The 11,057-nt window shown below is 43.1% G+C and overlaps 1 long non-coding RNA gene and 1 pseudogene across 1 annotated transcript; both read left to right on the top strand.

Annotated features, from left to right (window-relative positions):
- The first annotated feature begins 274 nt into the window (after positions 1-274).
- On the top strand, positions 275-9,031 carry LOC127780205 (uncharacterized; annotated as a pseudogene).
- An 811-nt stretch (positions 9,032-9,842) lies between these two features.
- LOC127780634 (uncharacterized) lies at positions 9,843-10,773 on the top strand. Its single transcript, XR_008018798.1, has 3 exons — positions 9,843-9,961; positions 10,043-10,168; positions 10,719-10,773. It is a non-coding gene; the product is annotated as an uncharacterized LOC127780634 (long non-coding RNA).
- The last annotated feature ends 284 nt before the right edge of the window (positions 10,774-11,057 follow it).

Below are 11,057 nucleotides of genomic sequence, written 5' to 3'. Positions count from 1 at the left end.
GTTAAGGATGAGAGCAAGATCTTTAACACAAATATTGTGTTGCATGATCAAAAGGTAAGATAATCTGTTCCTTATTTCTTGCATTGACTATGAGTGTTTATATCTTACTAAATCTATGTCTGGTATTATGCAGGGCAATGCTGTGCATGGACAGATCTTCCACCCTTTGCTAGAAAAGTTCAAGCCTCTGCTTACAGAAGGGAAGGTCTATTATCTGGAATCATATCGTGTGAAGGATGCAAATAGGCTGTACAAGCCAGTTCCCCATGAGTACATGATCACCTTTACTAGATGGATAGAAGTGGAGGAGTGCATTGATGTGCCTGCTGATTTCCCTTCTGTTGTGTACTCCTTGACACCCTACACTGAAATTCCAAAACTGGTAGACACTACCAATTTCTTTGTTGGTAAGATCCACTACCAATCCAGCTTAGCAAATCCTTTAAAACATTGTGTTCCTCTGGTGTTTAAATCATTTCCAATTGAACAGATGTTATGGGAGTGATTACTGAAATAGCTACACCAACAATGCTACGTCCTAAGTCAAGAGATGTTGATAGCCTTAAAAGGACAATTCAGATATGTGATGCAAAGTAATGGTTTCTCATTTTAATCCTTATTTATATATACTGGTTTACATTGCATGCTAACCATTAAGCTACCCTTAGACACAAATAATAACCACAGTGCAATAGGATTTGTAGTTTTGCTTTGCTTTTTACACCACTAGCAATTCCACTCTGCATATTGCTCTGTGGGGAGAACGGGCAACATCCTTTCCTACTGAGGATATATACAAGGCTGGGAAAACTGAACCTCAGATTGTTCTCTTTGTCGGTACACTTGTGAAGGACTACACTTCATCAGGAATAGGTAACATCTAACAACCAACCAATATAATGGCAGAACATGTTTTGTACATATATCATACGCCATGTCTGATCATTCTATCAACGTAGGATTGGCACTGTCTGGAGGCCACACATGCAAGTGGTATATTAATATCGATATACCTGACATGGCTAAAATGAAGGAAAAGTTAGTCCATGCTTGACTATTTGCATATACAGGTTCTAACATAACTACAATCTGTGTCTCTTCTAATAACAAGGTTTTATGTAGGCTTGGGGAGAATTTCCAGCCAATCATTGGGTTGAGGCTCTTGCCACTGGAATTGTAGATGATGTTGTTGAGGAGAAGACTGTCAAGGAACTTAATAGACTGAATCCTCACAAGTCCAGGGTTAGTGCTAAACAAACTAGATAACATAATCACATGTTTATGTGACATTCTTAGCTACTCATGGTGTTGCCTTCTCTTTCTATTCTATGCAGAGGATTCGGTTTATAACTACCGTCACTATCAAAAAAAAATCTGCAATGAGAACTCTTGGTGGTATAATTCTTGTCCAAAGTGCCTCAAGGGTTCAAGATCATTTGGATATACATACAAGTGCACTTCATGTTCCTGGATTAGAATGGCATCTCCTAGGTAAAATGGCATATATTAACATTTATTTTGGCCCAATGACTTTTGATGTGCTTTCTGACTATGCTATATGGTTTTAAAATTATAAGCACATAATGATTTAATTTATTCCATAAATAAATCATGACATTGCAGATGTAAACTAGATTGAACGCATCATTAGATCTACACAAGTAAACTAAGCAGTAAAACATGAACATATCAAATATGCGCAACATGTCGAACACGTACCGAGGTGGTGGAAAGACCGGTTGCTCGGCAGGAACTACTCACGGTTGTGGGCGTCGACGAAGGCGCGCAGCACGCGAGCAGAGAGGAAGGCGAGCCGTCACGGACGAACAGGAGCAGTCGCGCGAAGCGCTTCCCAAAAACTTTATTGCCGCCTTCTCCCGGTGCAGGACGTCGAAGGCAAAGGTTCCGGAGACCTGCTCTCCCGATCGCAGGTGCACGGCGGCGAGCGGGATGGAGTAGTCTACGAACGACGGCGCAGTACAGATTCGAGGCAAACCCTAGATTGATTTCGCGTGTGTTGCGTGTAGGCGGCGGCTCGGTTTATATAGAGATAGGTCGCTTGATTAGGGCACCCGCACGATCTCCACTCCGTGTACCGAACTGGATAAGTCGCACGTAACTTATCCGGACTCCACGCCGTTTTCACGCACCGGATTTTTCGGAACGTTTCCAAAACAAAACAAATCCGAATTTCCCGCAGCAAAATAAATCTGCAAAAGAAGGCTGCATCTGCGCAAGGGTAAGGAGCCAATTTTGCGGACCATTCGACGCGTATGTCGTGCACACGCGCCACCTGCCAGGCCAGGCGAGCGAGCGCGCGTGTGTTCCCCCTCTTCTCTCCACCACACATGCTTCAAGTGGCTAGGAGGACATCCTCCCTTTAAGGAGGTCCCCCTCTCCTAGAATAAGCAAGGTGGTACTAAACTCCACATGCATGCCATCCCATGAGGTGGGCTTCCACATGCATGCTATCCCATGAGGTGGGCTTTTGTGATTTTCCAAAGAATTAATCTTCGAGTGGGCCTTAGCCCATCCATTAATTCCAATAATCCCCCACCAAATCTCAAAATCCCACTGAGATTTGCCTTTTCTAATGTACTGTTTATATACCAGCGGTTCGATGGAGACCGATTAAGGTTGAACATCCATGTAGAACTCCAAGCTACACTTACTCACAACTTGAACAATGGACTACGCCTTGAATTGCAAGTCTTGTGCAAGCAAGTTTCACTCAAAGTCTTATCTGGTACTAGATCGTCTGTAGACTACCCCTCGGGTGGAGCGTATAAGTCATACTCCTAGGTCTTTAGTAAGCTTCCTAGAAGATTCACCCAAAATCTCTATAGATTGCGACCAACAGTCAAGCTCACAAATGTAAGTTCTTTCAGGAATGCTCTGCAGGACAGCATCTTCGCTAATTAAAGCCAACAGAACTCATTAAGGCATAGCCAACCTGCCTTGCAGCTCACGAGAGTACATGCATCTTCACTTAGAAAGGGTATAGATTGGTACTCTCCTCTAGTTTACTAATGGTTTTTTCTTCCCAGGTTCTAATTCACGGGATCTCCGATCACATAGACTGGGTTACCACCATAGTATAACTCACATGGGTCTCAAACCCATCTCGTTCGATGCATTGTCTATCACATTTCATGATAGTCCCTTCGTGAAGGGATCTGCCAGGTTTCTAGCTGTTTGGATGTAATCCAACGTTATAACTCCGGAGTTTCTCAATTTCCTGACAGATTTCAATCGTCTTTTCACATGTCTAGACGATTTCATATTATCCTTAGAACTACTCACTTTGACAATTACCGTTTGAATGTCACAGTTCATATGGATAGCTGGCACCGGTTTTTCAACAATAGGAAGATCCATTAATAGATCACGCAGTCATTCTTCCTCCACAATAGCAGTATCCAGTGCCGTCAGCTCTGCTTTCATGGTTGACCTCGTCAAAATGGTCTGTTTGCAAGACCTCCACAAAACAGCACCACCACCCAGTGTGAAGACATATCCACTAGTGGCTTTGATCTCATCCACATCAGAGATCCAGTTAGAATCACTATATCCCTCCAGTACCGCAGGATAACCAAAATAGTGAAGCCCCAATTCCATAGTACCTTTCAGATAGCGCATTACTCGCTCAAGCGCACGCCAGTGATCATCTCCCAGATTAGAGGTAAACCGGCTCAACTTGCTCACAGTAAAGGAGATATCAGGCCTAGTTGCACTAGCCATGTACATCAGCGAACCAATGATTTGGGAGTATTTCAGTTGATTCCTAGCAATTCTCTTGTTCTTGCGAAGCAACAAGTTAGGATCATAAGGTGTTGGAGAAGGCTTACTATCAATGTAGCCAAAGCGATTCAAGATCTTCTCCACATAATGGGACTGCAAGAGTGTGATCCCATTCTCACATCTAATTAGCTTAATGTTTAAGATAACATCAGCTACTCCCAAATCCTTCATATCAAAATTTTGAGACAAGAATGATTTAACCTCATTTATTACCTCAAGGTTTGTCCCAAATATCAGTATGTCATCAACATACAAGCACAGAATAACTCTCTCACCCCCACCATGGCGATAGTACACACATTTATCTGCCTCATTGACTGCAAAGCCTGCAGATGTCAATGTTTTGTCAAATTTCTCATGCCATTGCTTAGGAGCTTGTTCCAGACCATACAAAGACTCCATCAACTTGCACACTTTGCCTTCTTGACCTTCAACTACAAATCCATCAGGTTGATCCATATAGATCTCCTCATCCAGCTCTCCATTAAGAAAATTTGTCTTAACGTCCACTTGATGAACGAGAAGACCATGTGAGGCTGCTAAGGAAAGTAACACACGAATTGTGGTCAATCTAGCAACAGGTGAGTAAGTATCAAAGAAATATTCGCCTTCTTTCTGAGTGTAGCCCTTACCAACAAGCCAAGCCTTGTACTTTTCAATAGTACCGTCAGGCCTAAGCTTCTTTTTGAACACCCCCTTGCACCCCACAGGTTTACACCTATAGGGTCGCTCTGTCACCTCCCAAGTCCTGTTAGCGATAATGGAATCTATTTCACTACGGACAGCCTCCTTCCAGTAGTCTGCATCAGGAGATGCATATGCTTCTGAAATTGACTTAGGGGTGTCATCCACGAGGTACACAATGAAATCATCACCAAATGACTTAGCTGTCCTTTGTCTCTTACTCCTTCGAGGAGCTTCACTGACATCCTTCTCAATGACAAGTTCATGTGTATGTTCAGTTTGTTTTGATGGTTTGATTGAACTGGGAATTATTTCAGAGGGTTGGCTCGAACCACTATGTGTATCCTTCATTGGGAAAAAGCTCTCAAAGAAGGTAGCATCACGAGACTCCATAATTGTACCAACATGCATGTCAGGTACCTCAGATTTAACTATTAAAAATCTATAGGTAATGTTGTGATGAGCATATCCTAGAAAGAAACAGTCCACAGTCTTAGGTCCAAGTTTGCGCTTCTTCATTATTGGTACATTGACTTTTGCCAAACACCCCCATGTACGCAAATAAGAAAGTGATGGTTTTCTCCCAATCCATATCTCATATGGTGTTTTGTCCTTATTTCTGTTAGGAACTCTGTTTAACACATGATTCGAGGTCAACAATGCCTCCCCCCACCATGCCTTAGGTAGTCCCGCGGTGTCCAACATGGCATTCACCAAGTCAGTTAGTGTGCGGTTCTTCCTTTCAGCAATCCCATTAGACTCAGGAGAATAGGGATGCGTCCTCTCATATATGATGCCATGTTCCTCACAGAATAAGTCAAACTCGTTTGAGAAAAACTCTCCACCACGATCAGACCTAAGTCTTTTAATTTTCCTGTCAAGTTGATTTTCATCTTCTGCCTTATAAATTTTAAAATAGTCTAGAGCCTCGTCTTTTGTTTTCAACAAGTACACATAGCAAAATCTAGTAGCATCATCAATCAACGTCATGAAATATCGTTTTCCACCCTTCGTCAACACCCCATTCATTTCACAAAGATCTAAATGTAGGAGTTCTAGTGGTGCCAAGTTTCTCTCCTCGGCATCCTTGTGAGGCTTGCGAGGTTGCTTTGATTGCACACAACTATAGCACTTAGAACTTTGACAATGGAAAACTTAGGAATTAAACACATGCTGGAAAGCTGAGACATCAAGCCAAAATTAATATGACATAAACGTGAGTGCCAAACATTAGCCTCATCATCCATACTGCCACAAATATGGTTCACAGACTTATTGCAGAAATCAGAAAGGGAAAAGCGGAATAGGCCTCCGCACTCATAACCTTTACCAATAAAATATCCATGTTTAGACACGACTACTTTATTAGACTAAAAAACTAACTTAAATCCGTCTCTAGTCAGACGGGAACCACTAACAAGATTCCTGTCGATAGAAGGGACATTCTGCACGTTCTTCAGCTGTACGATCTTTCCCGAAGTAAACTTCAGATCTACCATGCCAACACCATGAACAGAAGCATGTGACCCATTCCCCATTAGGACGGTGGAACCCCGTGCGACCTGATAAGAAGAAAACAATGAGATGTCAGCACAAACATGTACATTGGCCATATTATCAACCCACCAATTAGTAGACTGATTAACTGAAAAAACAGTAGGTAAATTACCATACCCGCTTCCATCTCCAGTGTTGCCAATGGTCACATTAGCAGACTTAGAAGTCTGCACTGCAGGTGCCTTCATCCCCTTGTGTTGTGGACACTTCCTGGCCAGATGACCAGGTTGGCCACACACAAAGCAAGTTATCTCATCCTGATTAGGATTGTTGTTGTTCTTCTTCTGCTTCTTGAAGTTAGTGGTTTGTTGAGCTTTGTATTTCCCTTTGCTCTTGTTATGGGCCTTGTGCACAACATTGGCACTGGACTGCCCACCATCGCCCTTAGATGCAGCATCTTTTTCCCGAGCTTTCTCCTCAACATCAAGAGACGCTATCAACCCCTCAACGGAATATTCCTGTCTCTTGTGTTTGAGTGCAGTACCGAAACTTCTCCAATATGGAGGTAGCTTCGCAATAATGCACCCGGCCACAAAGTTGTCGGGTAAGACACACTTAAGGAGTTCGAGTTCCTTAGCCATGGTTTGCATCTCATGAGCCTGTTCGACTACAGAACGGTTGTCAGCCATCCTGTAGTCATGAAACTGCTCCATGATGTACAGATCATTGCTAGCATCAGTAGCACCGAATTTAGTATTCAGTGCATCCCACAACTCCTTAGCGTCGGTCATGTGCATTTACACCTCGACTAGACGATCGCCAAGAACGCTAAGAATGCATCCCACAAAGAGAGTAGTGGCTTCCTCGAATTGCTTCTGCTGTTCAGCAGTAAGAATTCCTTCAGGTTTGCCAGTACTCACCCAGAAGCATTTCATAGCTGTCAGCCACAGAGTGACCCTGATCTGCCATCTCTTAAAGTGCACACCGATGAATTTATCCGGCCTCGGTGCATCGGCAAAACCAGCCATAGTAAAATCACAACGCCTATAATAAGGTTTTTGGATTGTTAAAATTATAAGCACATAATGATTTAATTTATTCCATAAATAAATCATGACATTGCAGATGTAAACTAGATTGAACGCATCATTAGATCTACACATGTAAACTAAGCAGTAAAACATGAACAGATCAAATATGCGCAACATGTCGAACACGTATCGAGGTGGTGGAAAGACCAGTTGCTCGGTAGGAACTACTCGCGGTTGCGGGCGTCGACGAAGGCGCGCAGCACGCGAGCGGAGAGGAAGGCGAGCCGTCGCGGACGAACAGGGAGCAGTCGCGCGAAGCGCTTCCCAAAAGCCTTATTGCCGCCTTCTCCCGGTGCAGGACATCGTAGGCTGAGGTTCCGGAGACCTGCTCTCCCAATCGCAGGTGCACGCCGTCGAGCGGGATGGAGTAGTCTACAAGCGACGGCGCAGTACAGAGCAGGAGGCAAACCCTAGATTGATTTCGCGTGTGTTGCGTGTAGGCAGCGGCTCGGTTTATATAGAGATAGGTCGCTTAATCAGGGCACCCGCACGATCTCCACTCCGCGTAACCGAACCGGATAAGTCGCGCGTAACTTATCCGGACTCCACGCCGTTTTCCGACAAATCCGAATTTCCCGCAGCAAAACAAAACTACAAAAGGAGACTTCATCTGTGCAAGGGTGAGGAGCCAATTTTGCGGACCATTCGATGCGTACATCGTGCACGCGCGCCGCCTGCCAGGCCAAGAGAGCGAGCGCGCGCGTGTGTTCCCCCTCTTCTCTCCACCACACATGCTTCAAGTGGCTAGGAGGGCATCCTCCCTTTTAAGGAGGTCCCCCTGTACTATAATAAGCAAGGTGATACTAAACTCCACATGCATGCCATCCTATGAGGTGGGCTTTTCTGATTTTCCAAAGAATTAATTTTCGAGTGGCCTTAGCCCATCCATTAATTCCAATATATGGCAACATCACTTGTAGGTACAAGCTAACAGTCACAGCAGGAGATGATACTGAGGATGGTGAGTTTGTTCTCTTTGGAAGAACAGCCCAGCGCCTTTTGCGAAGGCCAGTTGAAAATCTGATAGAGGTGGTTCTAGAGGGCAGTAATTTCATTCCAAATGAGATAACAAACTTGATTGAGAAAGAAGTTGTCTGGAACGTCGGCATTACAGAAAATACACTTAAATCTGGAAACGTATCGTTCCAGGTTAACAATGTCATTTCAGTTAGTGCCACTGGACGGCCTCCTATGCTTATGTCCCCAACAGGTTCTCAGGCTTCATCAGTTATGATATCACCTGGACCTAGCAATCTGCTCTTATCACCAACTAAAGCAGTTGAAGTTGGTTGTGCTTCTCCTCCATCGATCACAACAGCATCTCCAATAGCTGTGCAATCTGTTGGTACACCAGAGAAGAAGCGTTTCCAATCCCCAGCACCTTAGACACCAACCAGCAAGTACTCCTGTGCTGCTACAGAACAAGGAAGTTCAGCTGATAAGACTACCATGGTACATGTTTCATCATTCCTCTAACTTTCAAACAAATTATATCATTGTTTACTGACTACTGCAACTTATTTGTCACATTTCTGTAGAAGGCAAAGGTTGTTGTTGTTCCTTTGGATGCTATGGTACCTATTGCTCCTTCATCTACCTCTATGAGCACCCCAAAGAAGAGGTATACTGTAGCTTATCTTGGTTTCATTTTACCTGTATTTTCTATGTCCAGTTATACTCAAACAATATCTTCAACAGAGGTTGTCCATCCCAGCAAGCATCACCAACCGTTAAAAGGCTATTCAGTGAAGATAGCACCAATGAAAAGGATGCCACCGATAGGTATATTTTCTAACCTATAGCAGTTATTAGATCTTCCAATATATATTTGTGAGCAATGGTGCATGATATGTGTATTTTCTAACCTATAGCAGTTATCAGCTCTGCTGATATATATTTGTCAATGTAGTGCCTAACAACACTTTCTCTGTTTCTCCAGTGCGCCAGCTGACGCCTGATTCGGTGCACATGTCTCCAGTCAAGCATTTTGGCCATGCAAGTTGTAGCATTTTCGTTGACCTGGTCCGAACTATACAAGGAACAGTGGTGTCCCTGAAACTTCTATGTGTTAAGCGATGCCATGTGTGTGAACCTTATGCTACAAACTATGCCTACCTATTTATTGCTCTAAGCCTTTTGGAACCATCCATATATGTATCGTCATGGTTATGTTAGGTATTCTATAGCCTCATGCTCACGGTCCTACAGTTGCAGCTTACTTAGCATAGCAATGGACCCTGAACAATTGGTGGCCGCATGCTACTTTCTCAGTGAAATGGTTGTTAAGACTGCTCATTGTTTTGTTTTCTGCTATCTGGCACTTGTTCTTTAGCTATCGTGTTATGTGACGTTGTGGTTTCTACTTATGTGCCATCTCCCTGCATAAACTGATCTTGGTGCTATTAGCTTTCAATGAATATATTTATGTCCTTTGGATCTTGCTCAACACACTCTGTTTGGTTAACCTGTGTTACATGTGTGGTTGAATTTGGCTGCTCGGTATAACTAGCATGATTTTATTTTACACGATACATTACATATATGTAATGCCCCAGGGAATATTAGCACAAACGCGCAAAAGTTCAATTTTTTAAACCGTTGTTCGAATAGGCAATCAGGAACCGTGGATGCGTAGAGCTCGTCGAGAAGTACGAAATAGAATATAAGTTTGTAGTAATCGGAGTCCTGAGTTATTTTCGGTGATCGATTTAATGTGGGCCGTTTGATCTTCATTAGCCTCTCCCTATTTAACCAATAAAAGAAAAAAAAAGGAAAAAAACAAGGAGGCATCGCTAGCAGCTAGCCCTAGCCGCCGCGGTCGGCGTCTGCACCTCTGCGCCGCCGCTGCTGTGCGTCCGACGCCGGTCGCCACAGCCATCGTCTCCTTGGTGAGTTGCTGCTGCCGATCTGATTTTTGTCTCGCGTTGCTGCGGCTACTGATCTGCTTCTGTTGTCCCTTAAACGAACAGAGGAGGAGGAGGTTCTGAAGGCACAGGAAAGCAAGAGGGGAAAAGGACAAAAAAAAAAGAGGCAAAGTTGGGGACTTTATGGGATTTCACGAATTGATCTCGAATTTATTTTCCTCCTGAGTCAGGGTAACTCCTCTTGGTCCATGGTAGTTCAATTTTCACGTGGGAATCGATTGGTTTGCCAGTCGGGTGTTTTTTAATTGTTGTTTATGGGCTGGCAATAGTATTTTTAAATCTGGTATTAGACCGTCAGGATTCAGGTTAGTTGTTCTAAATAAATTTTGCAGTAATCGTCGATGTCTTTCTAACGCCACTGGTTTTGCCCAATTCCGATAAACGGTTTAGGAGAAACAGCAAAAATAGTACTGCTGCCCGGTCTGTTTTAACAGGACAGTAATTAGTTTTATTTAATTTGAGACCAATAGAGGCATAATCTGATTTTCCTCCCAACATAAAAGTTGTAGAGAATTTTGTCTAGATGTCCAAAGTTATATTATTTTCTAGATTCCGTTAGATGGTTTGCGAGTTACGCATAAAACAGTAACAGAACTACTATAGGTTATTTAATACAAATCGATAAAAAAGTCTATATGTTCTAGGTTATCGATTTTAGTAAATATCCCTTGTAACTGTCATTAGTTGAGTATAGTGGTTTATGCGTAGTTTTGCTCCACAGGTGTAGAGGGTTCCAACGTTGGAGGAGTTGAGTCAGATTATCGAAGAAGTTAAGGCAAGTACAAGACGGACTTATGTGATGGACAAACTGAGTTGTTTTGTTTGGTTTTACTTGCATGATTACTATTCAATTGCTTGATATTACTGATCGTATGGCTCTGATGTTATGCTACTTATTCGTGTTTCAATCCATATTCAAATTCATGACGTTATTCATGTTTCATTATTCTGGATGTTCTGTTTACATTATTCATGAACCATGCGTAGTCATGGGAGTGCAATTTGGGTATTTATTCATGATCCTTGAGAAGCGCTGATCACGCTTGCTCGGCTTACCGGT

The sequence above is a fragment of the Oryza glaberrima genome, chromosome 7 (assembly GCF_000147395.1).
Source record: "Oryza glaberrima chromosome 7, OglaRS2, whole genome shotgun sequence".
Classification (NCBI taxonomy): domain Eukaryota; kingdom Viridiplantae; phylum Streptophyta; class Magnoliopsida; order Poales; family Poaceae; genus Oryza; species Oryza glaberrima.
The sequence above is the reverse complement of the archived record's forward strand: the minus strand, read 5'-3'. Positions and strand labels throughout refer to the sequence as shown.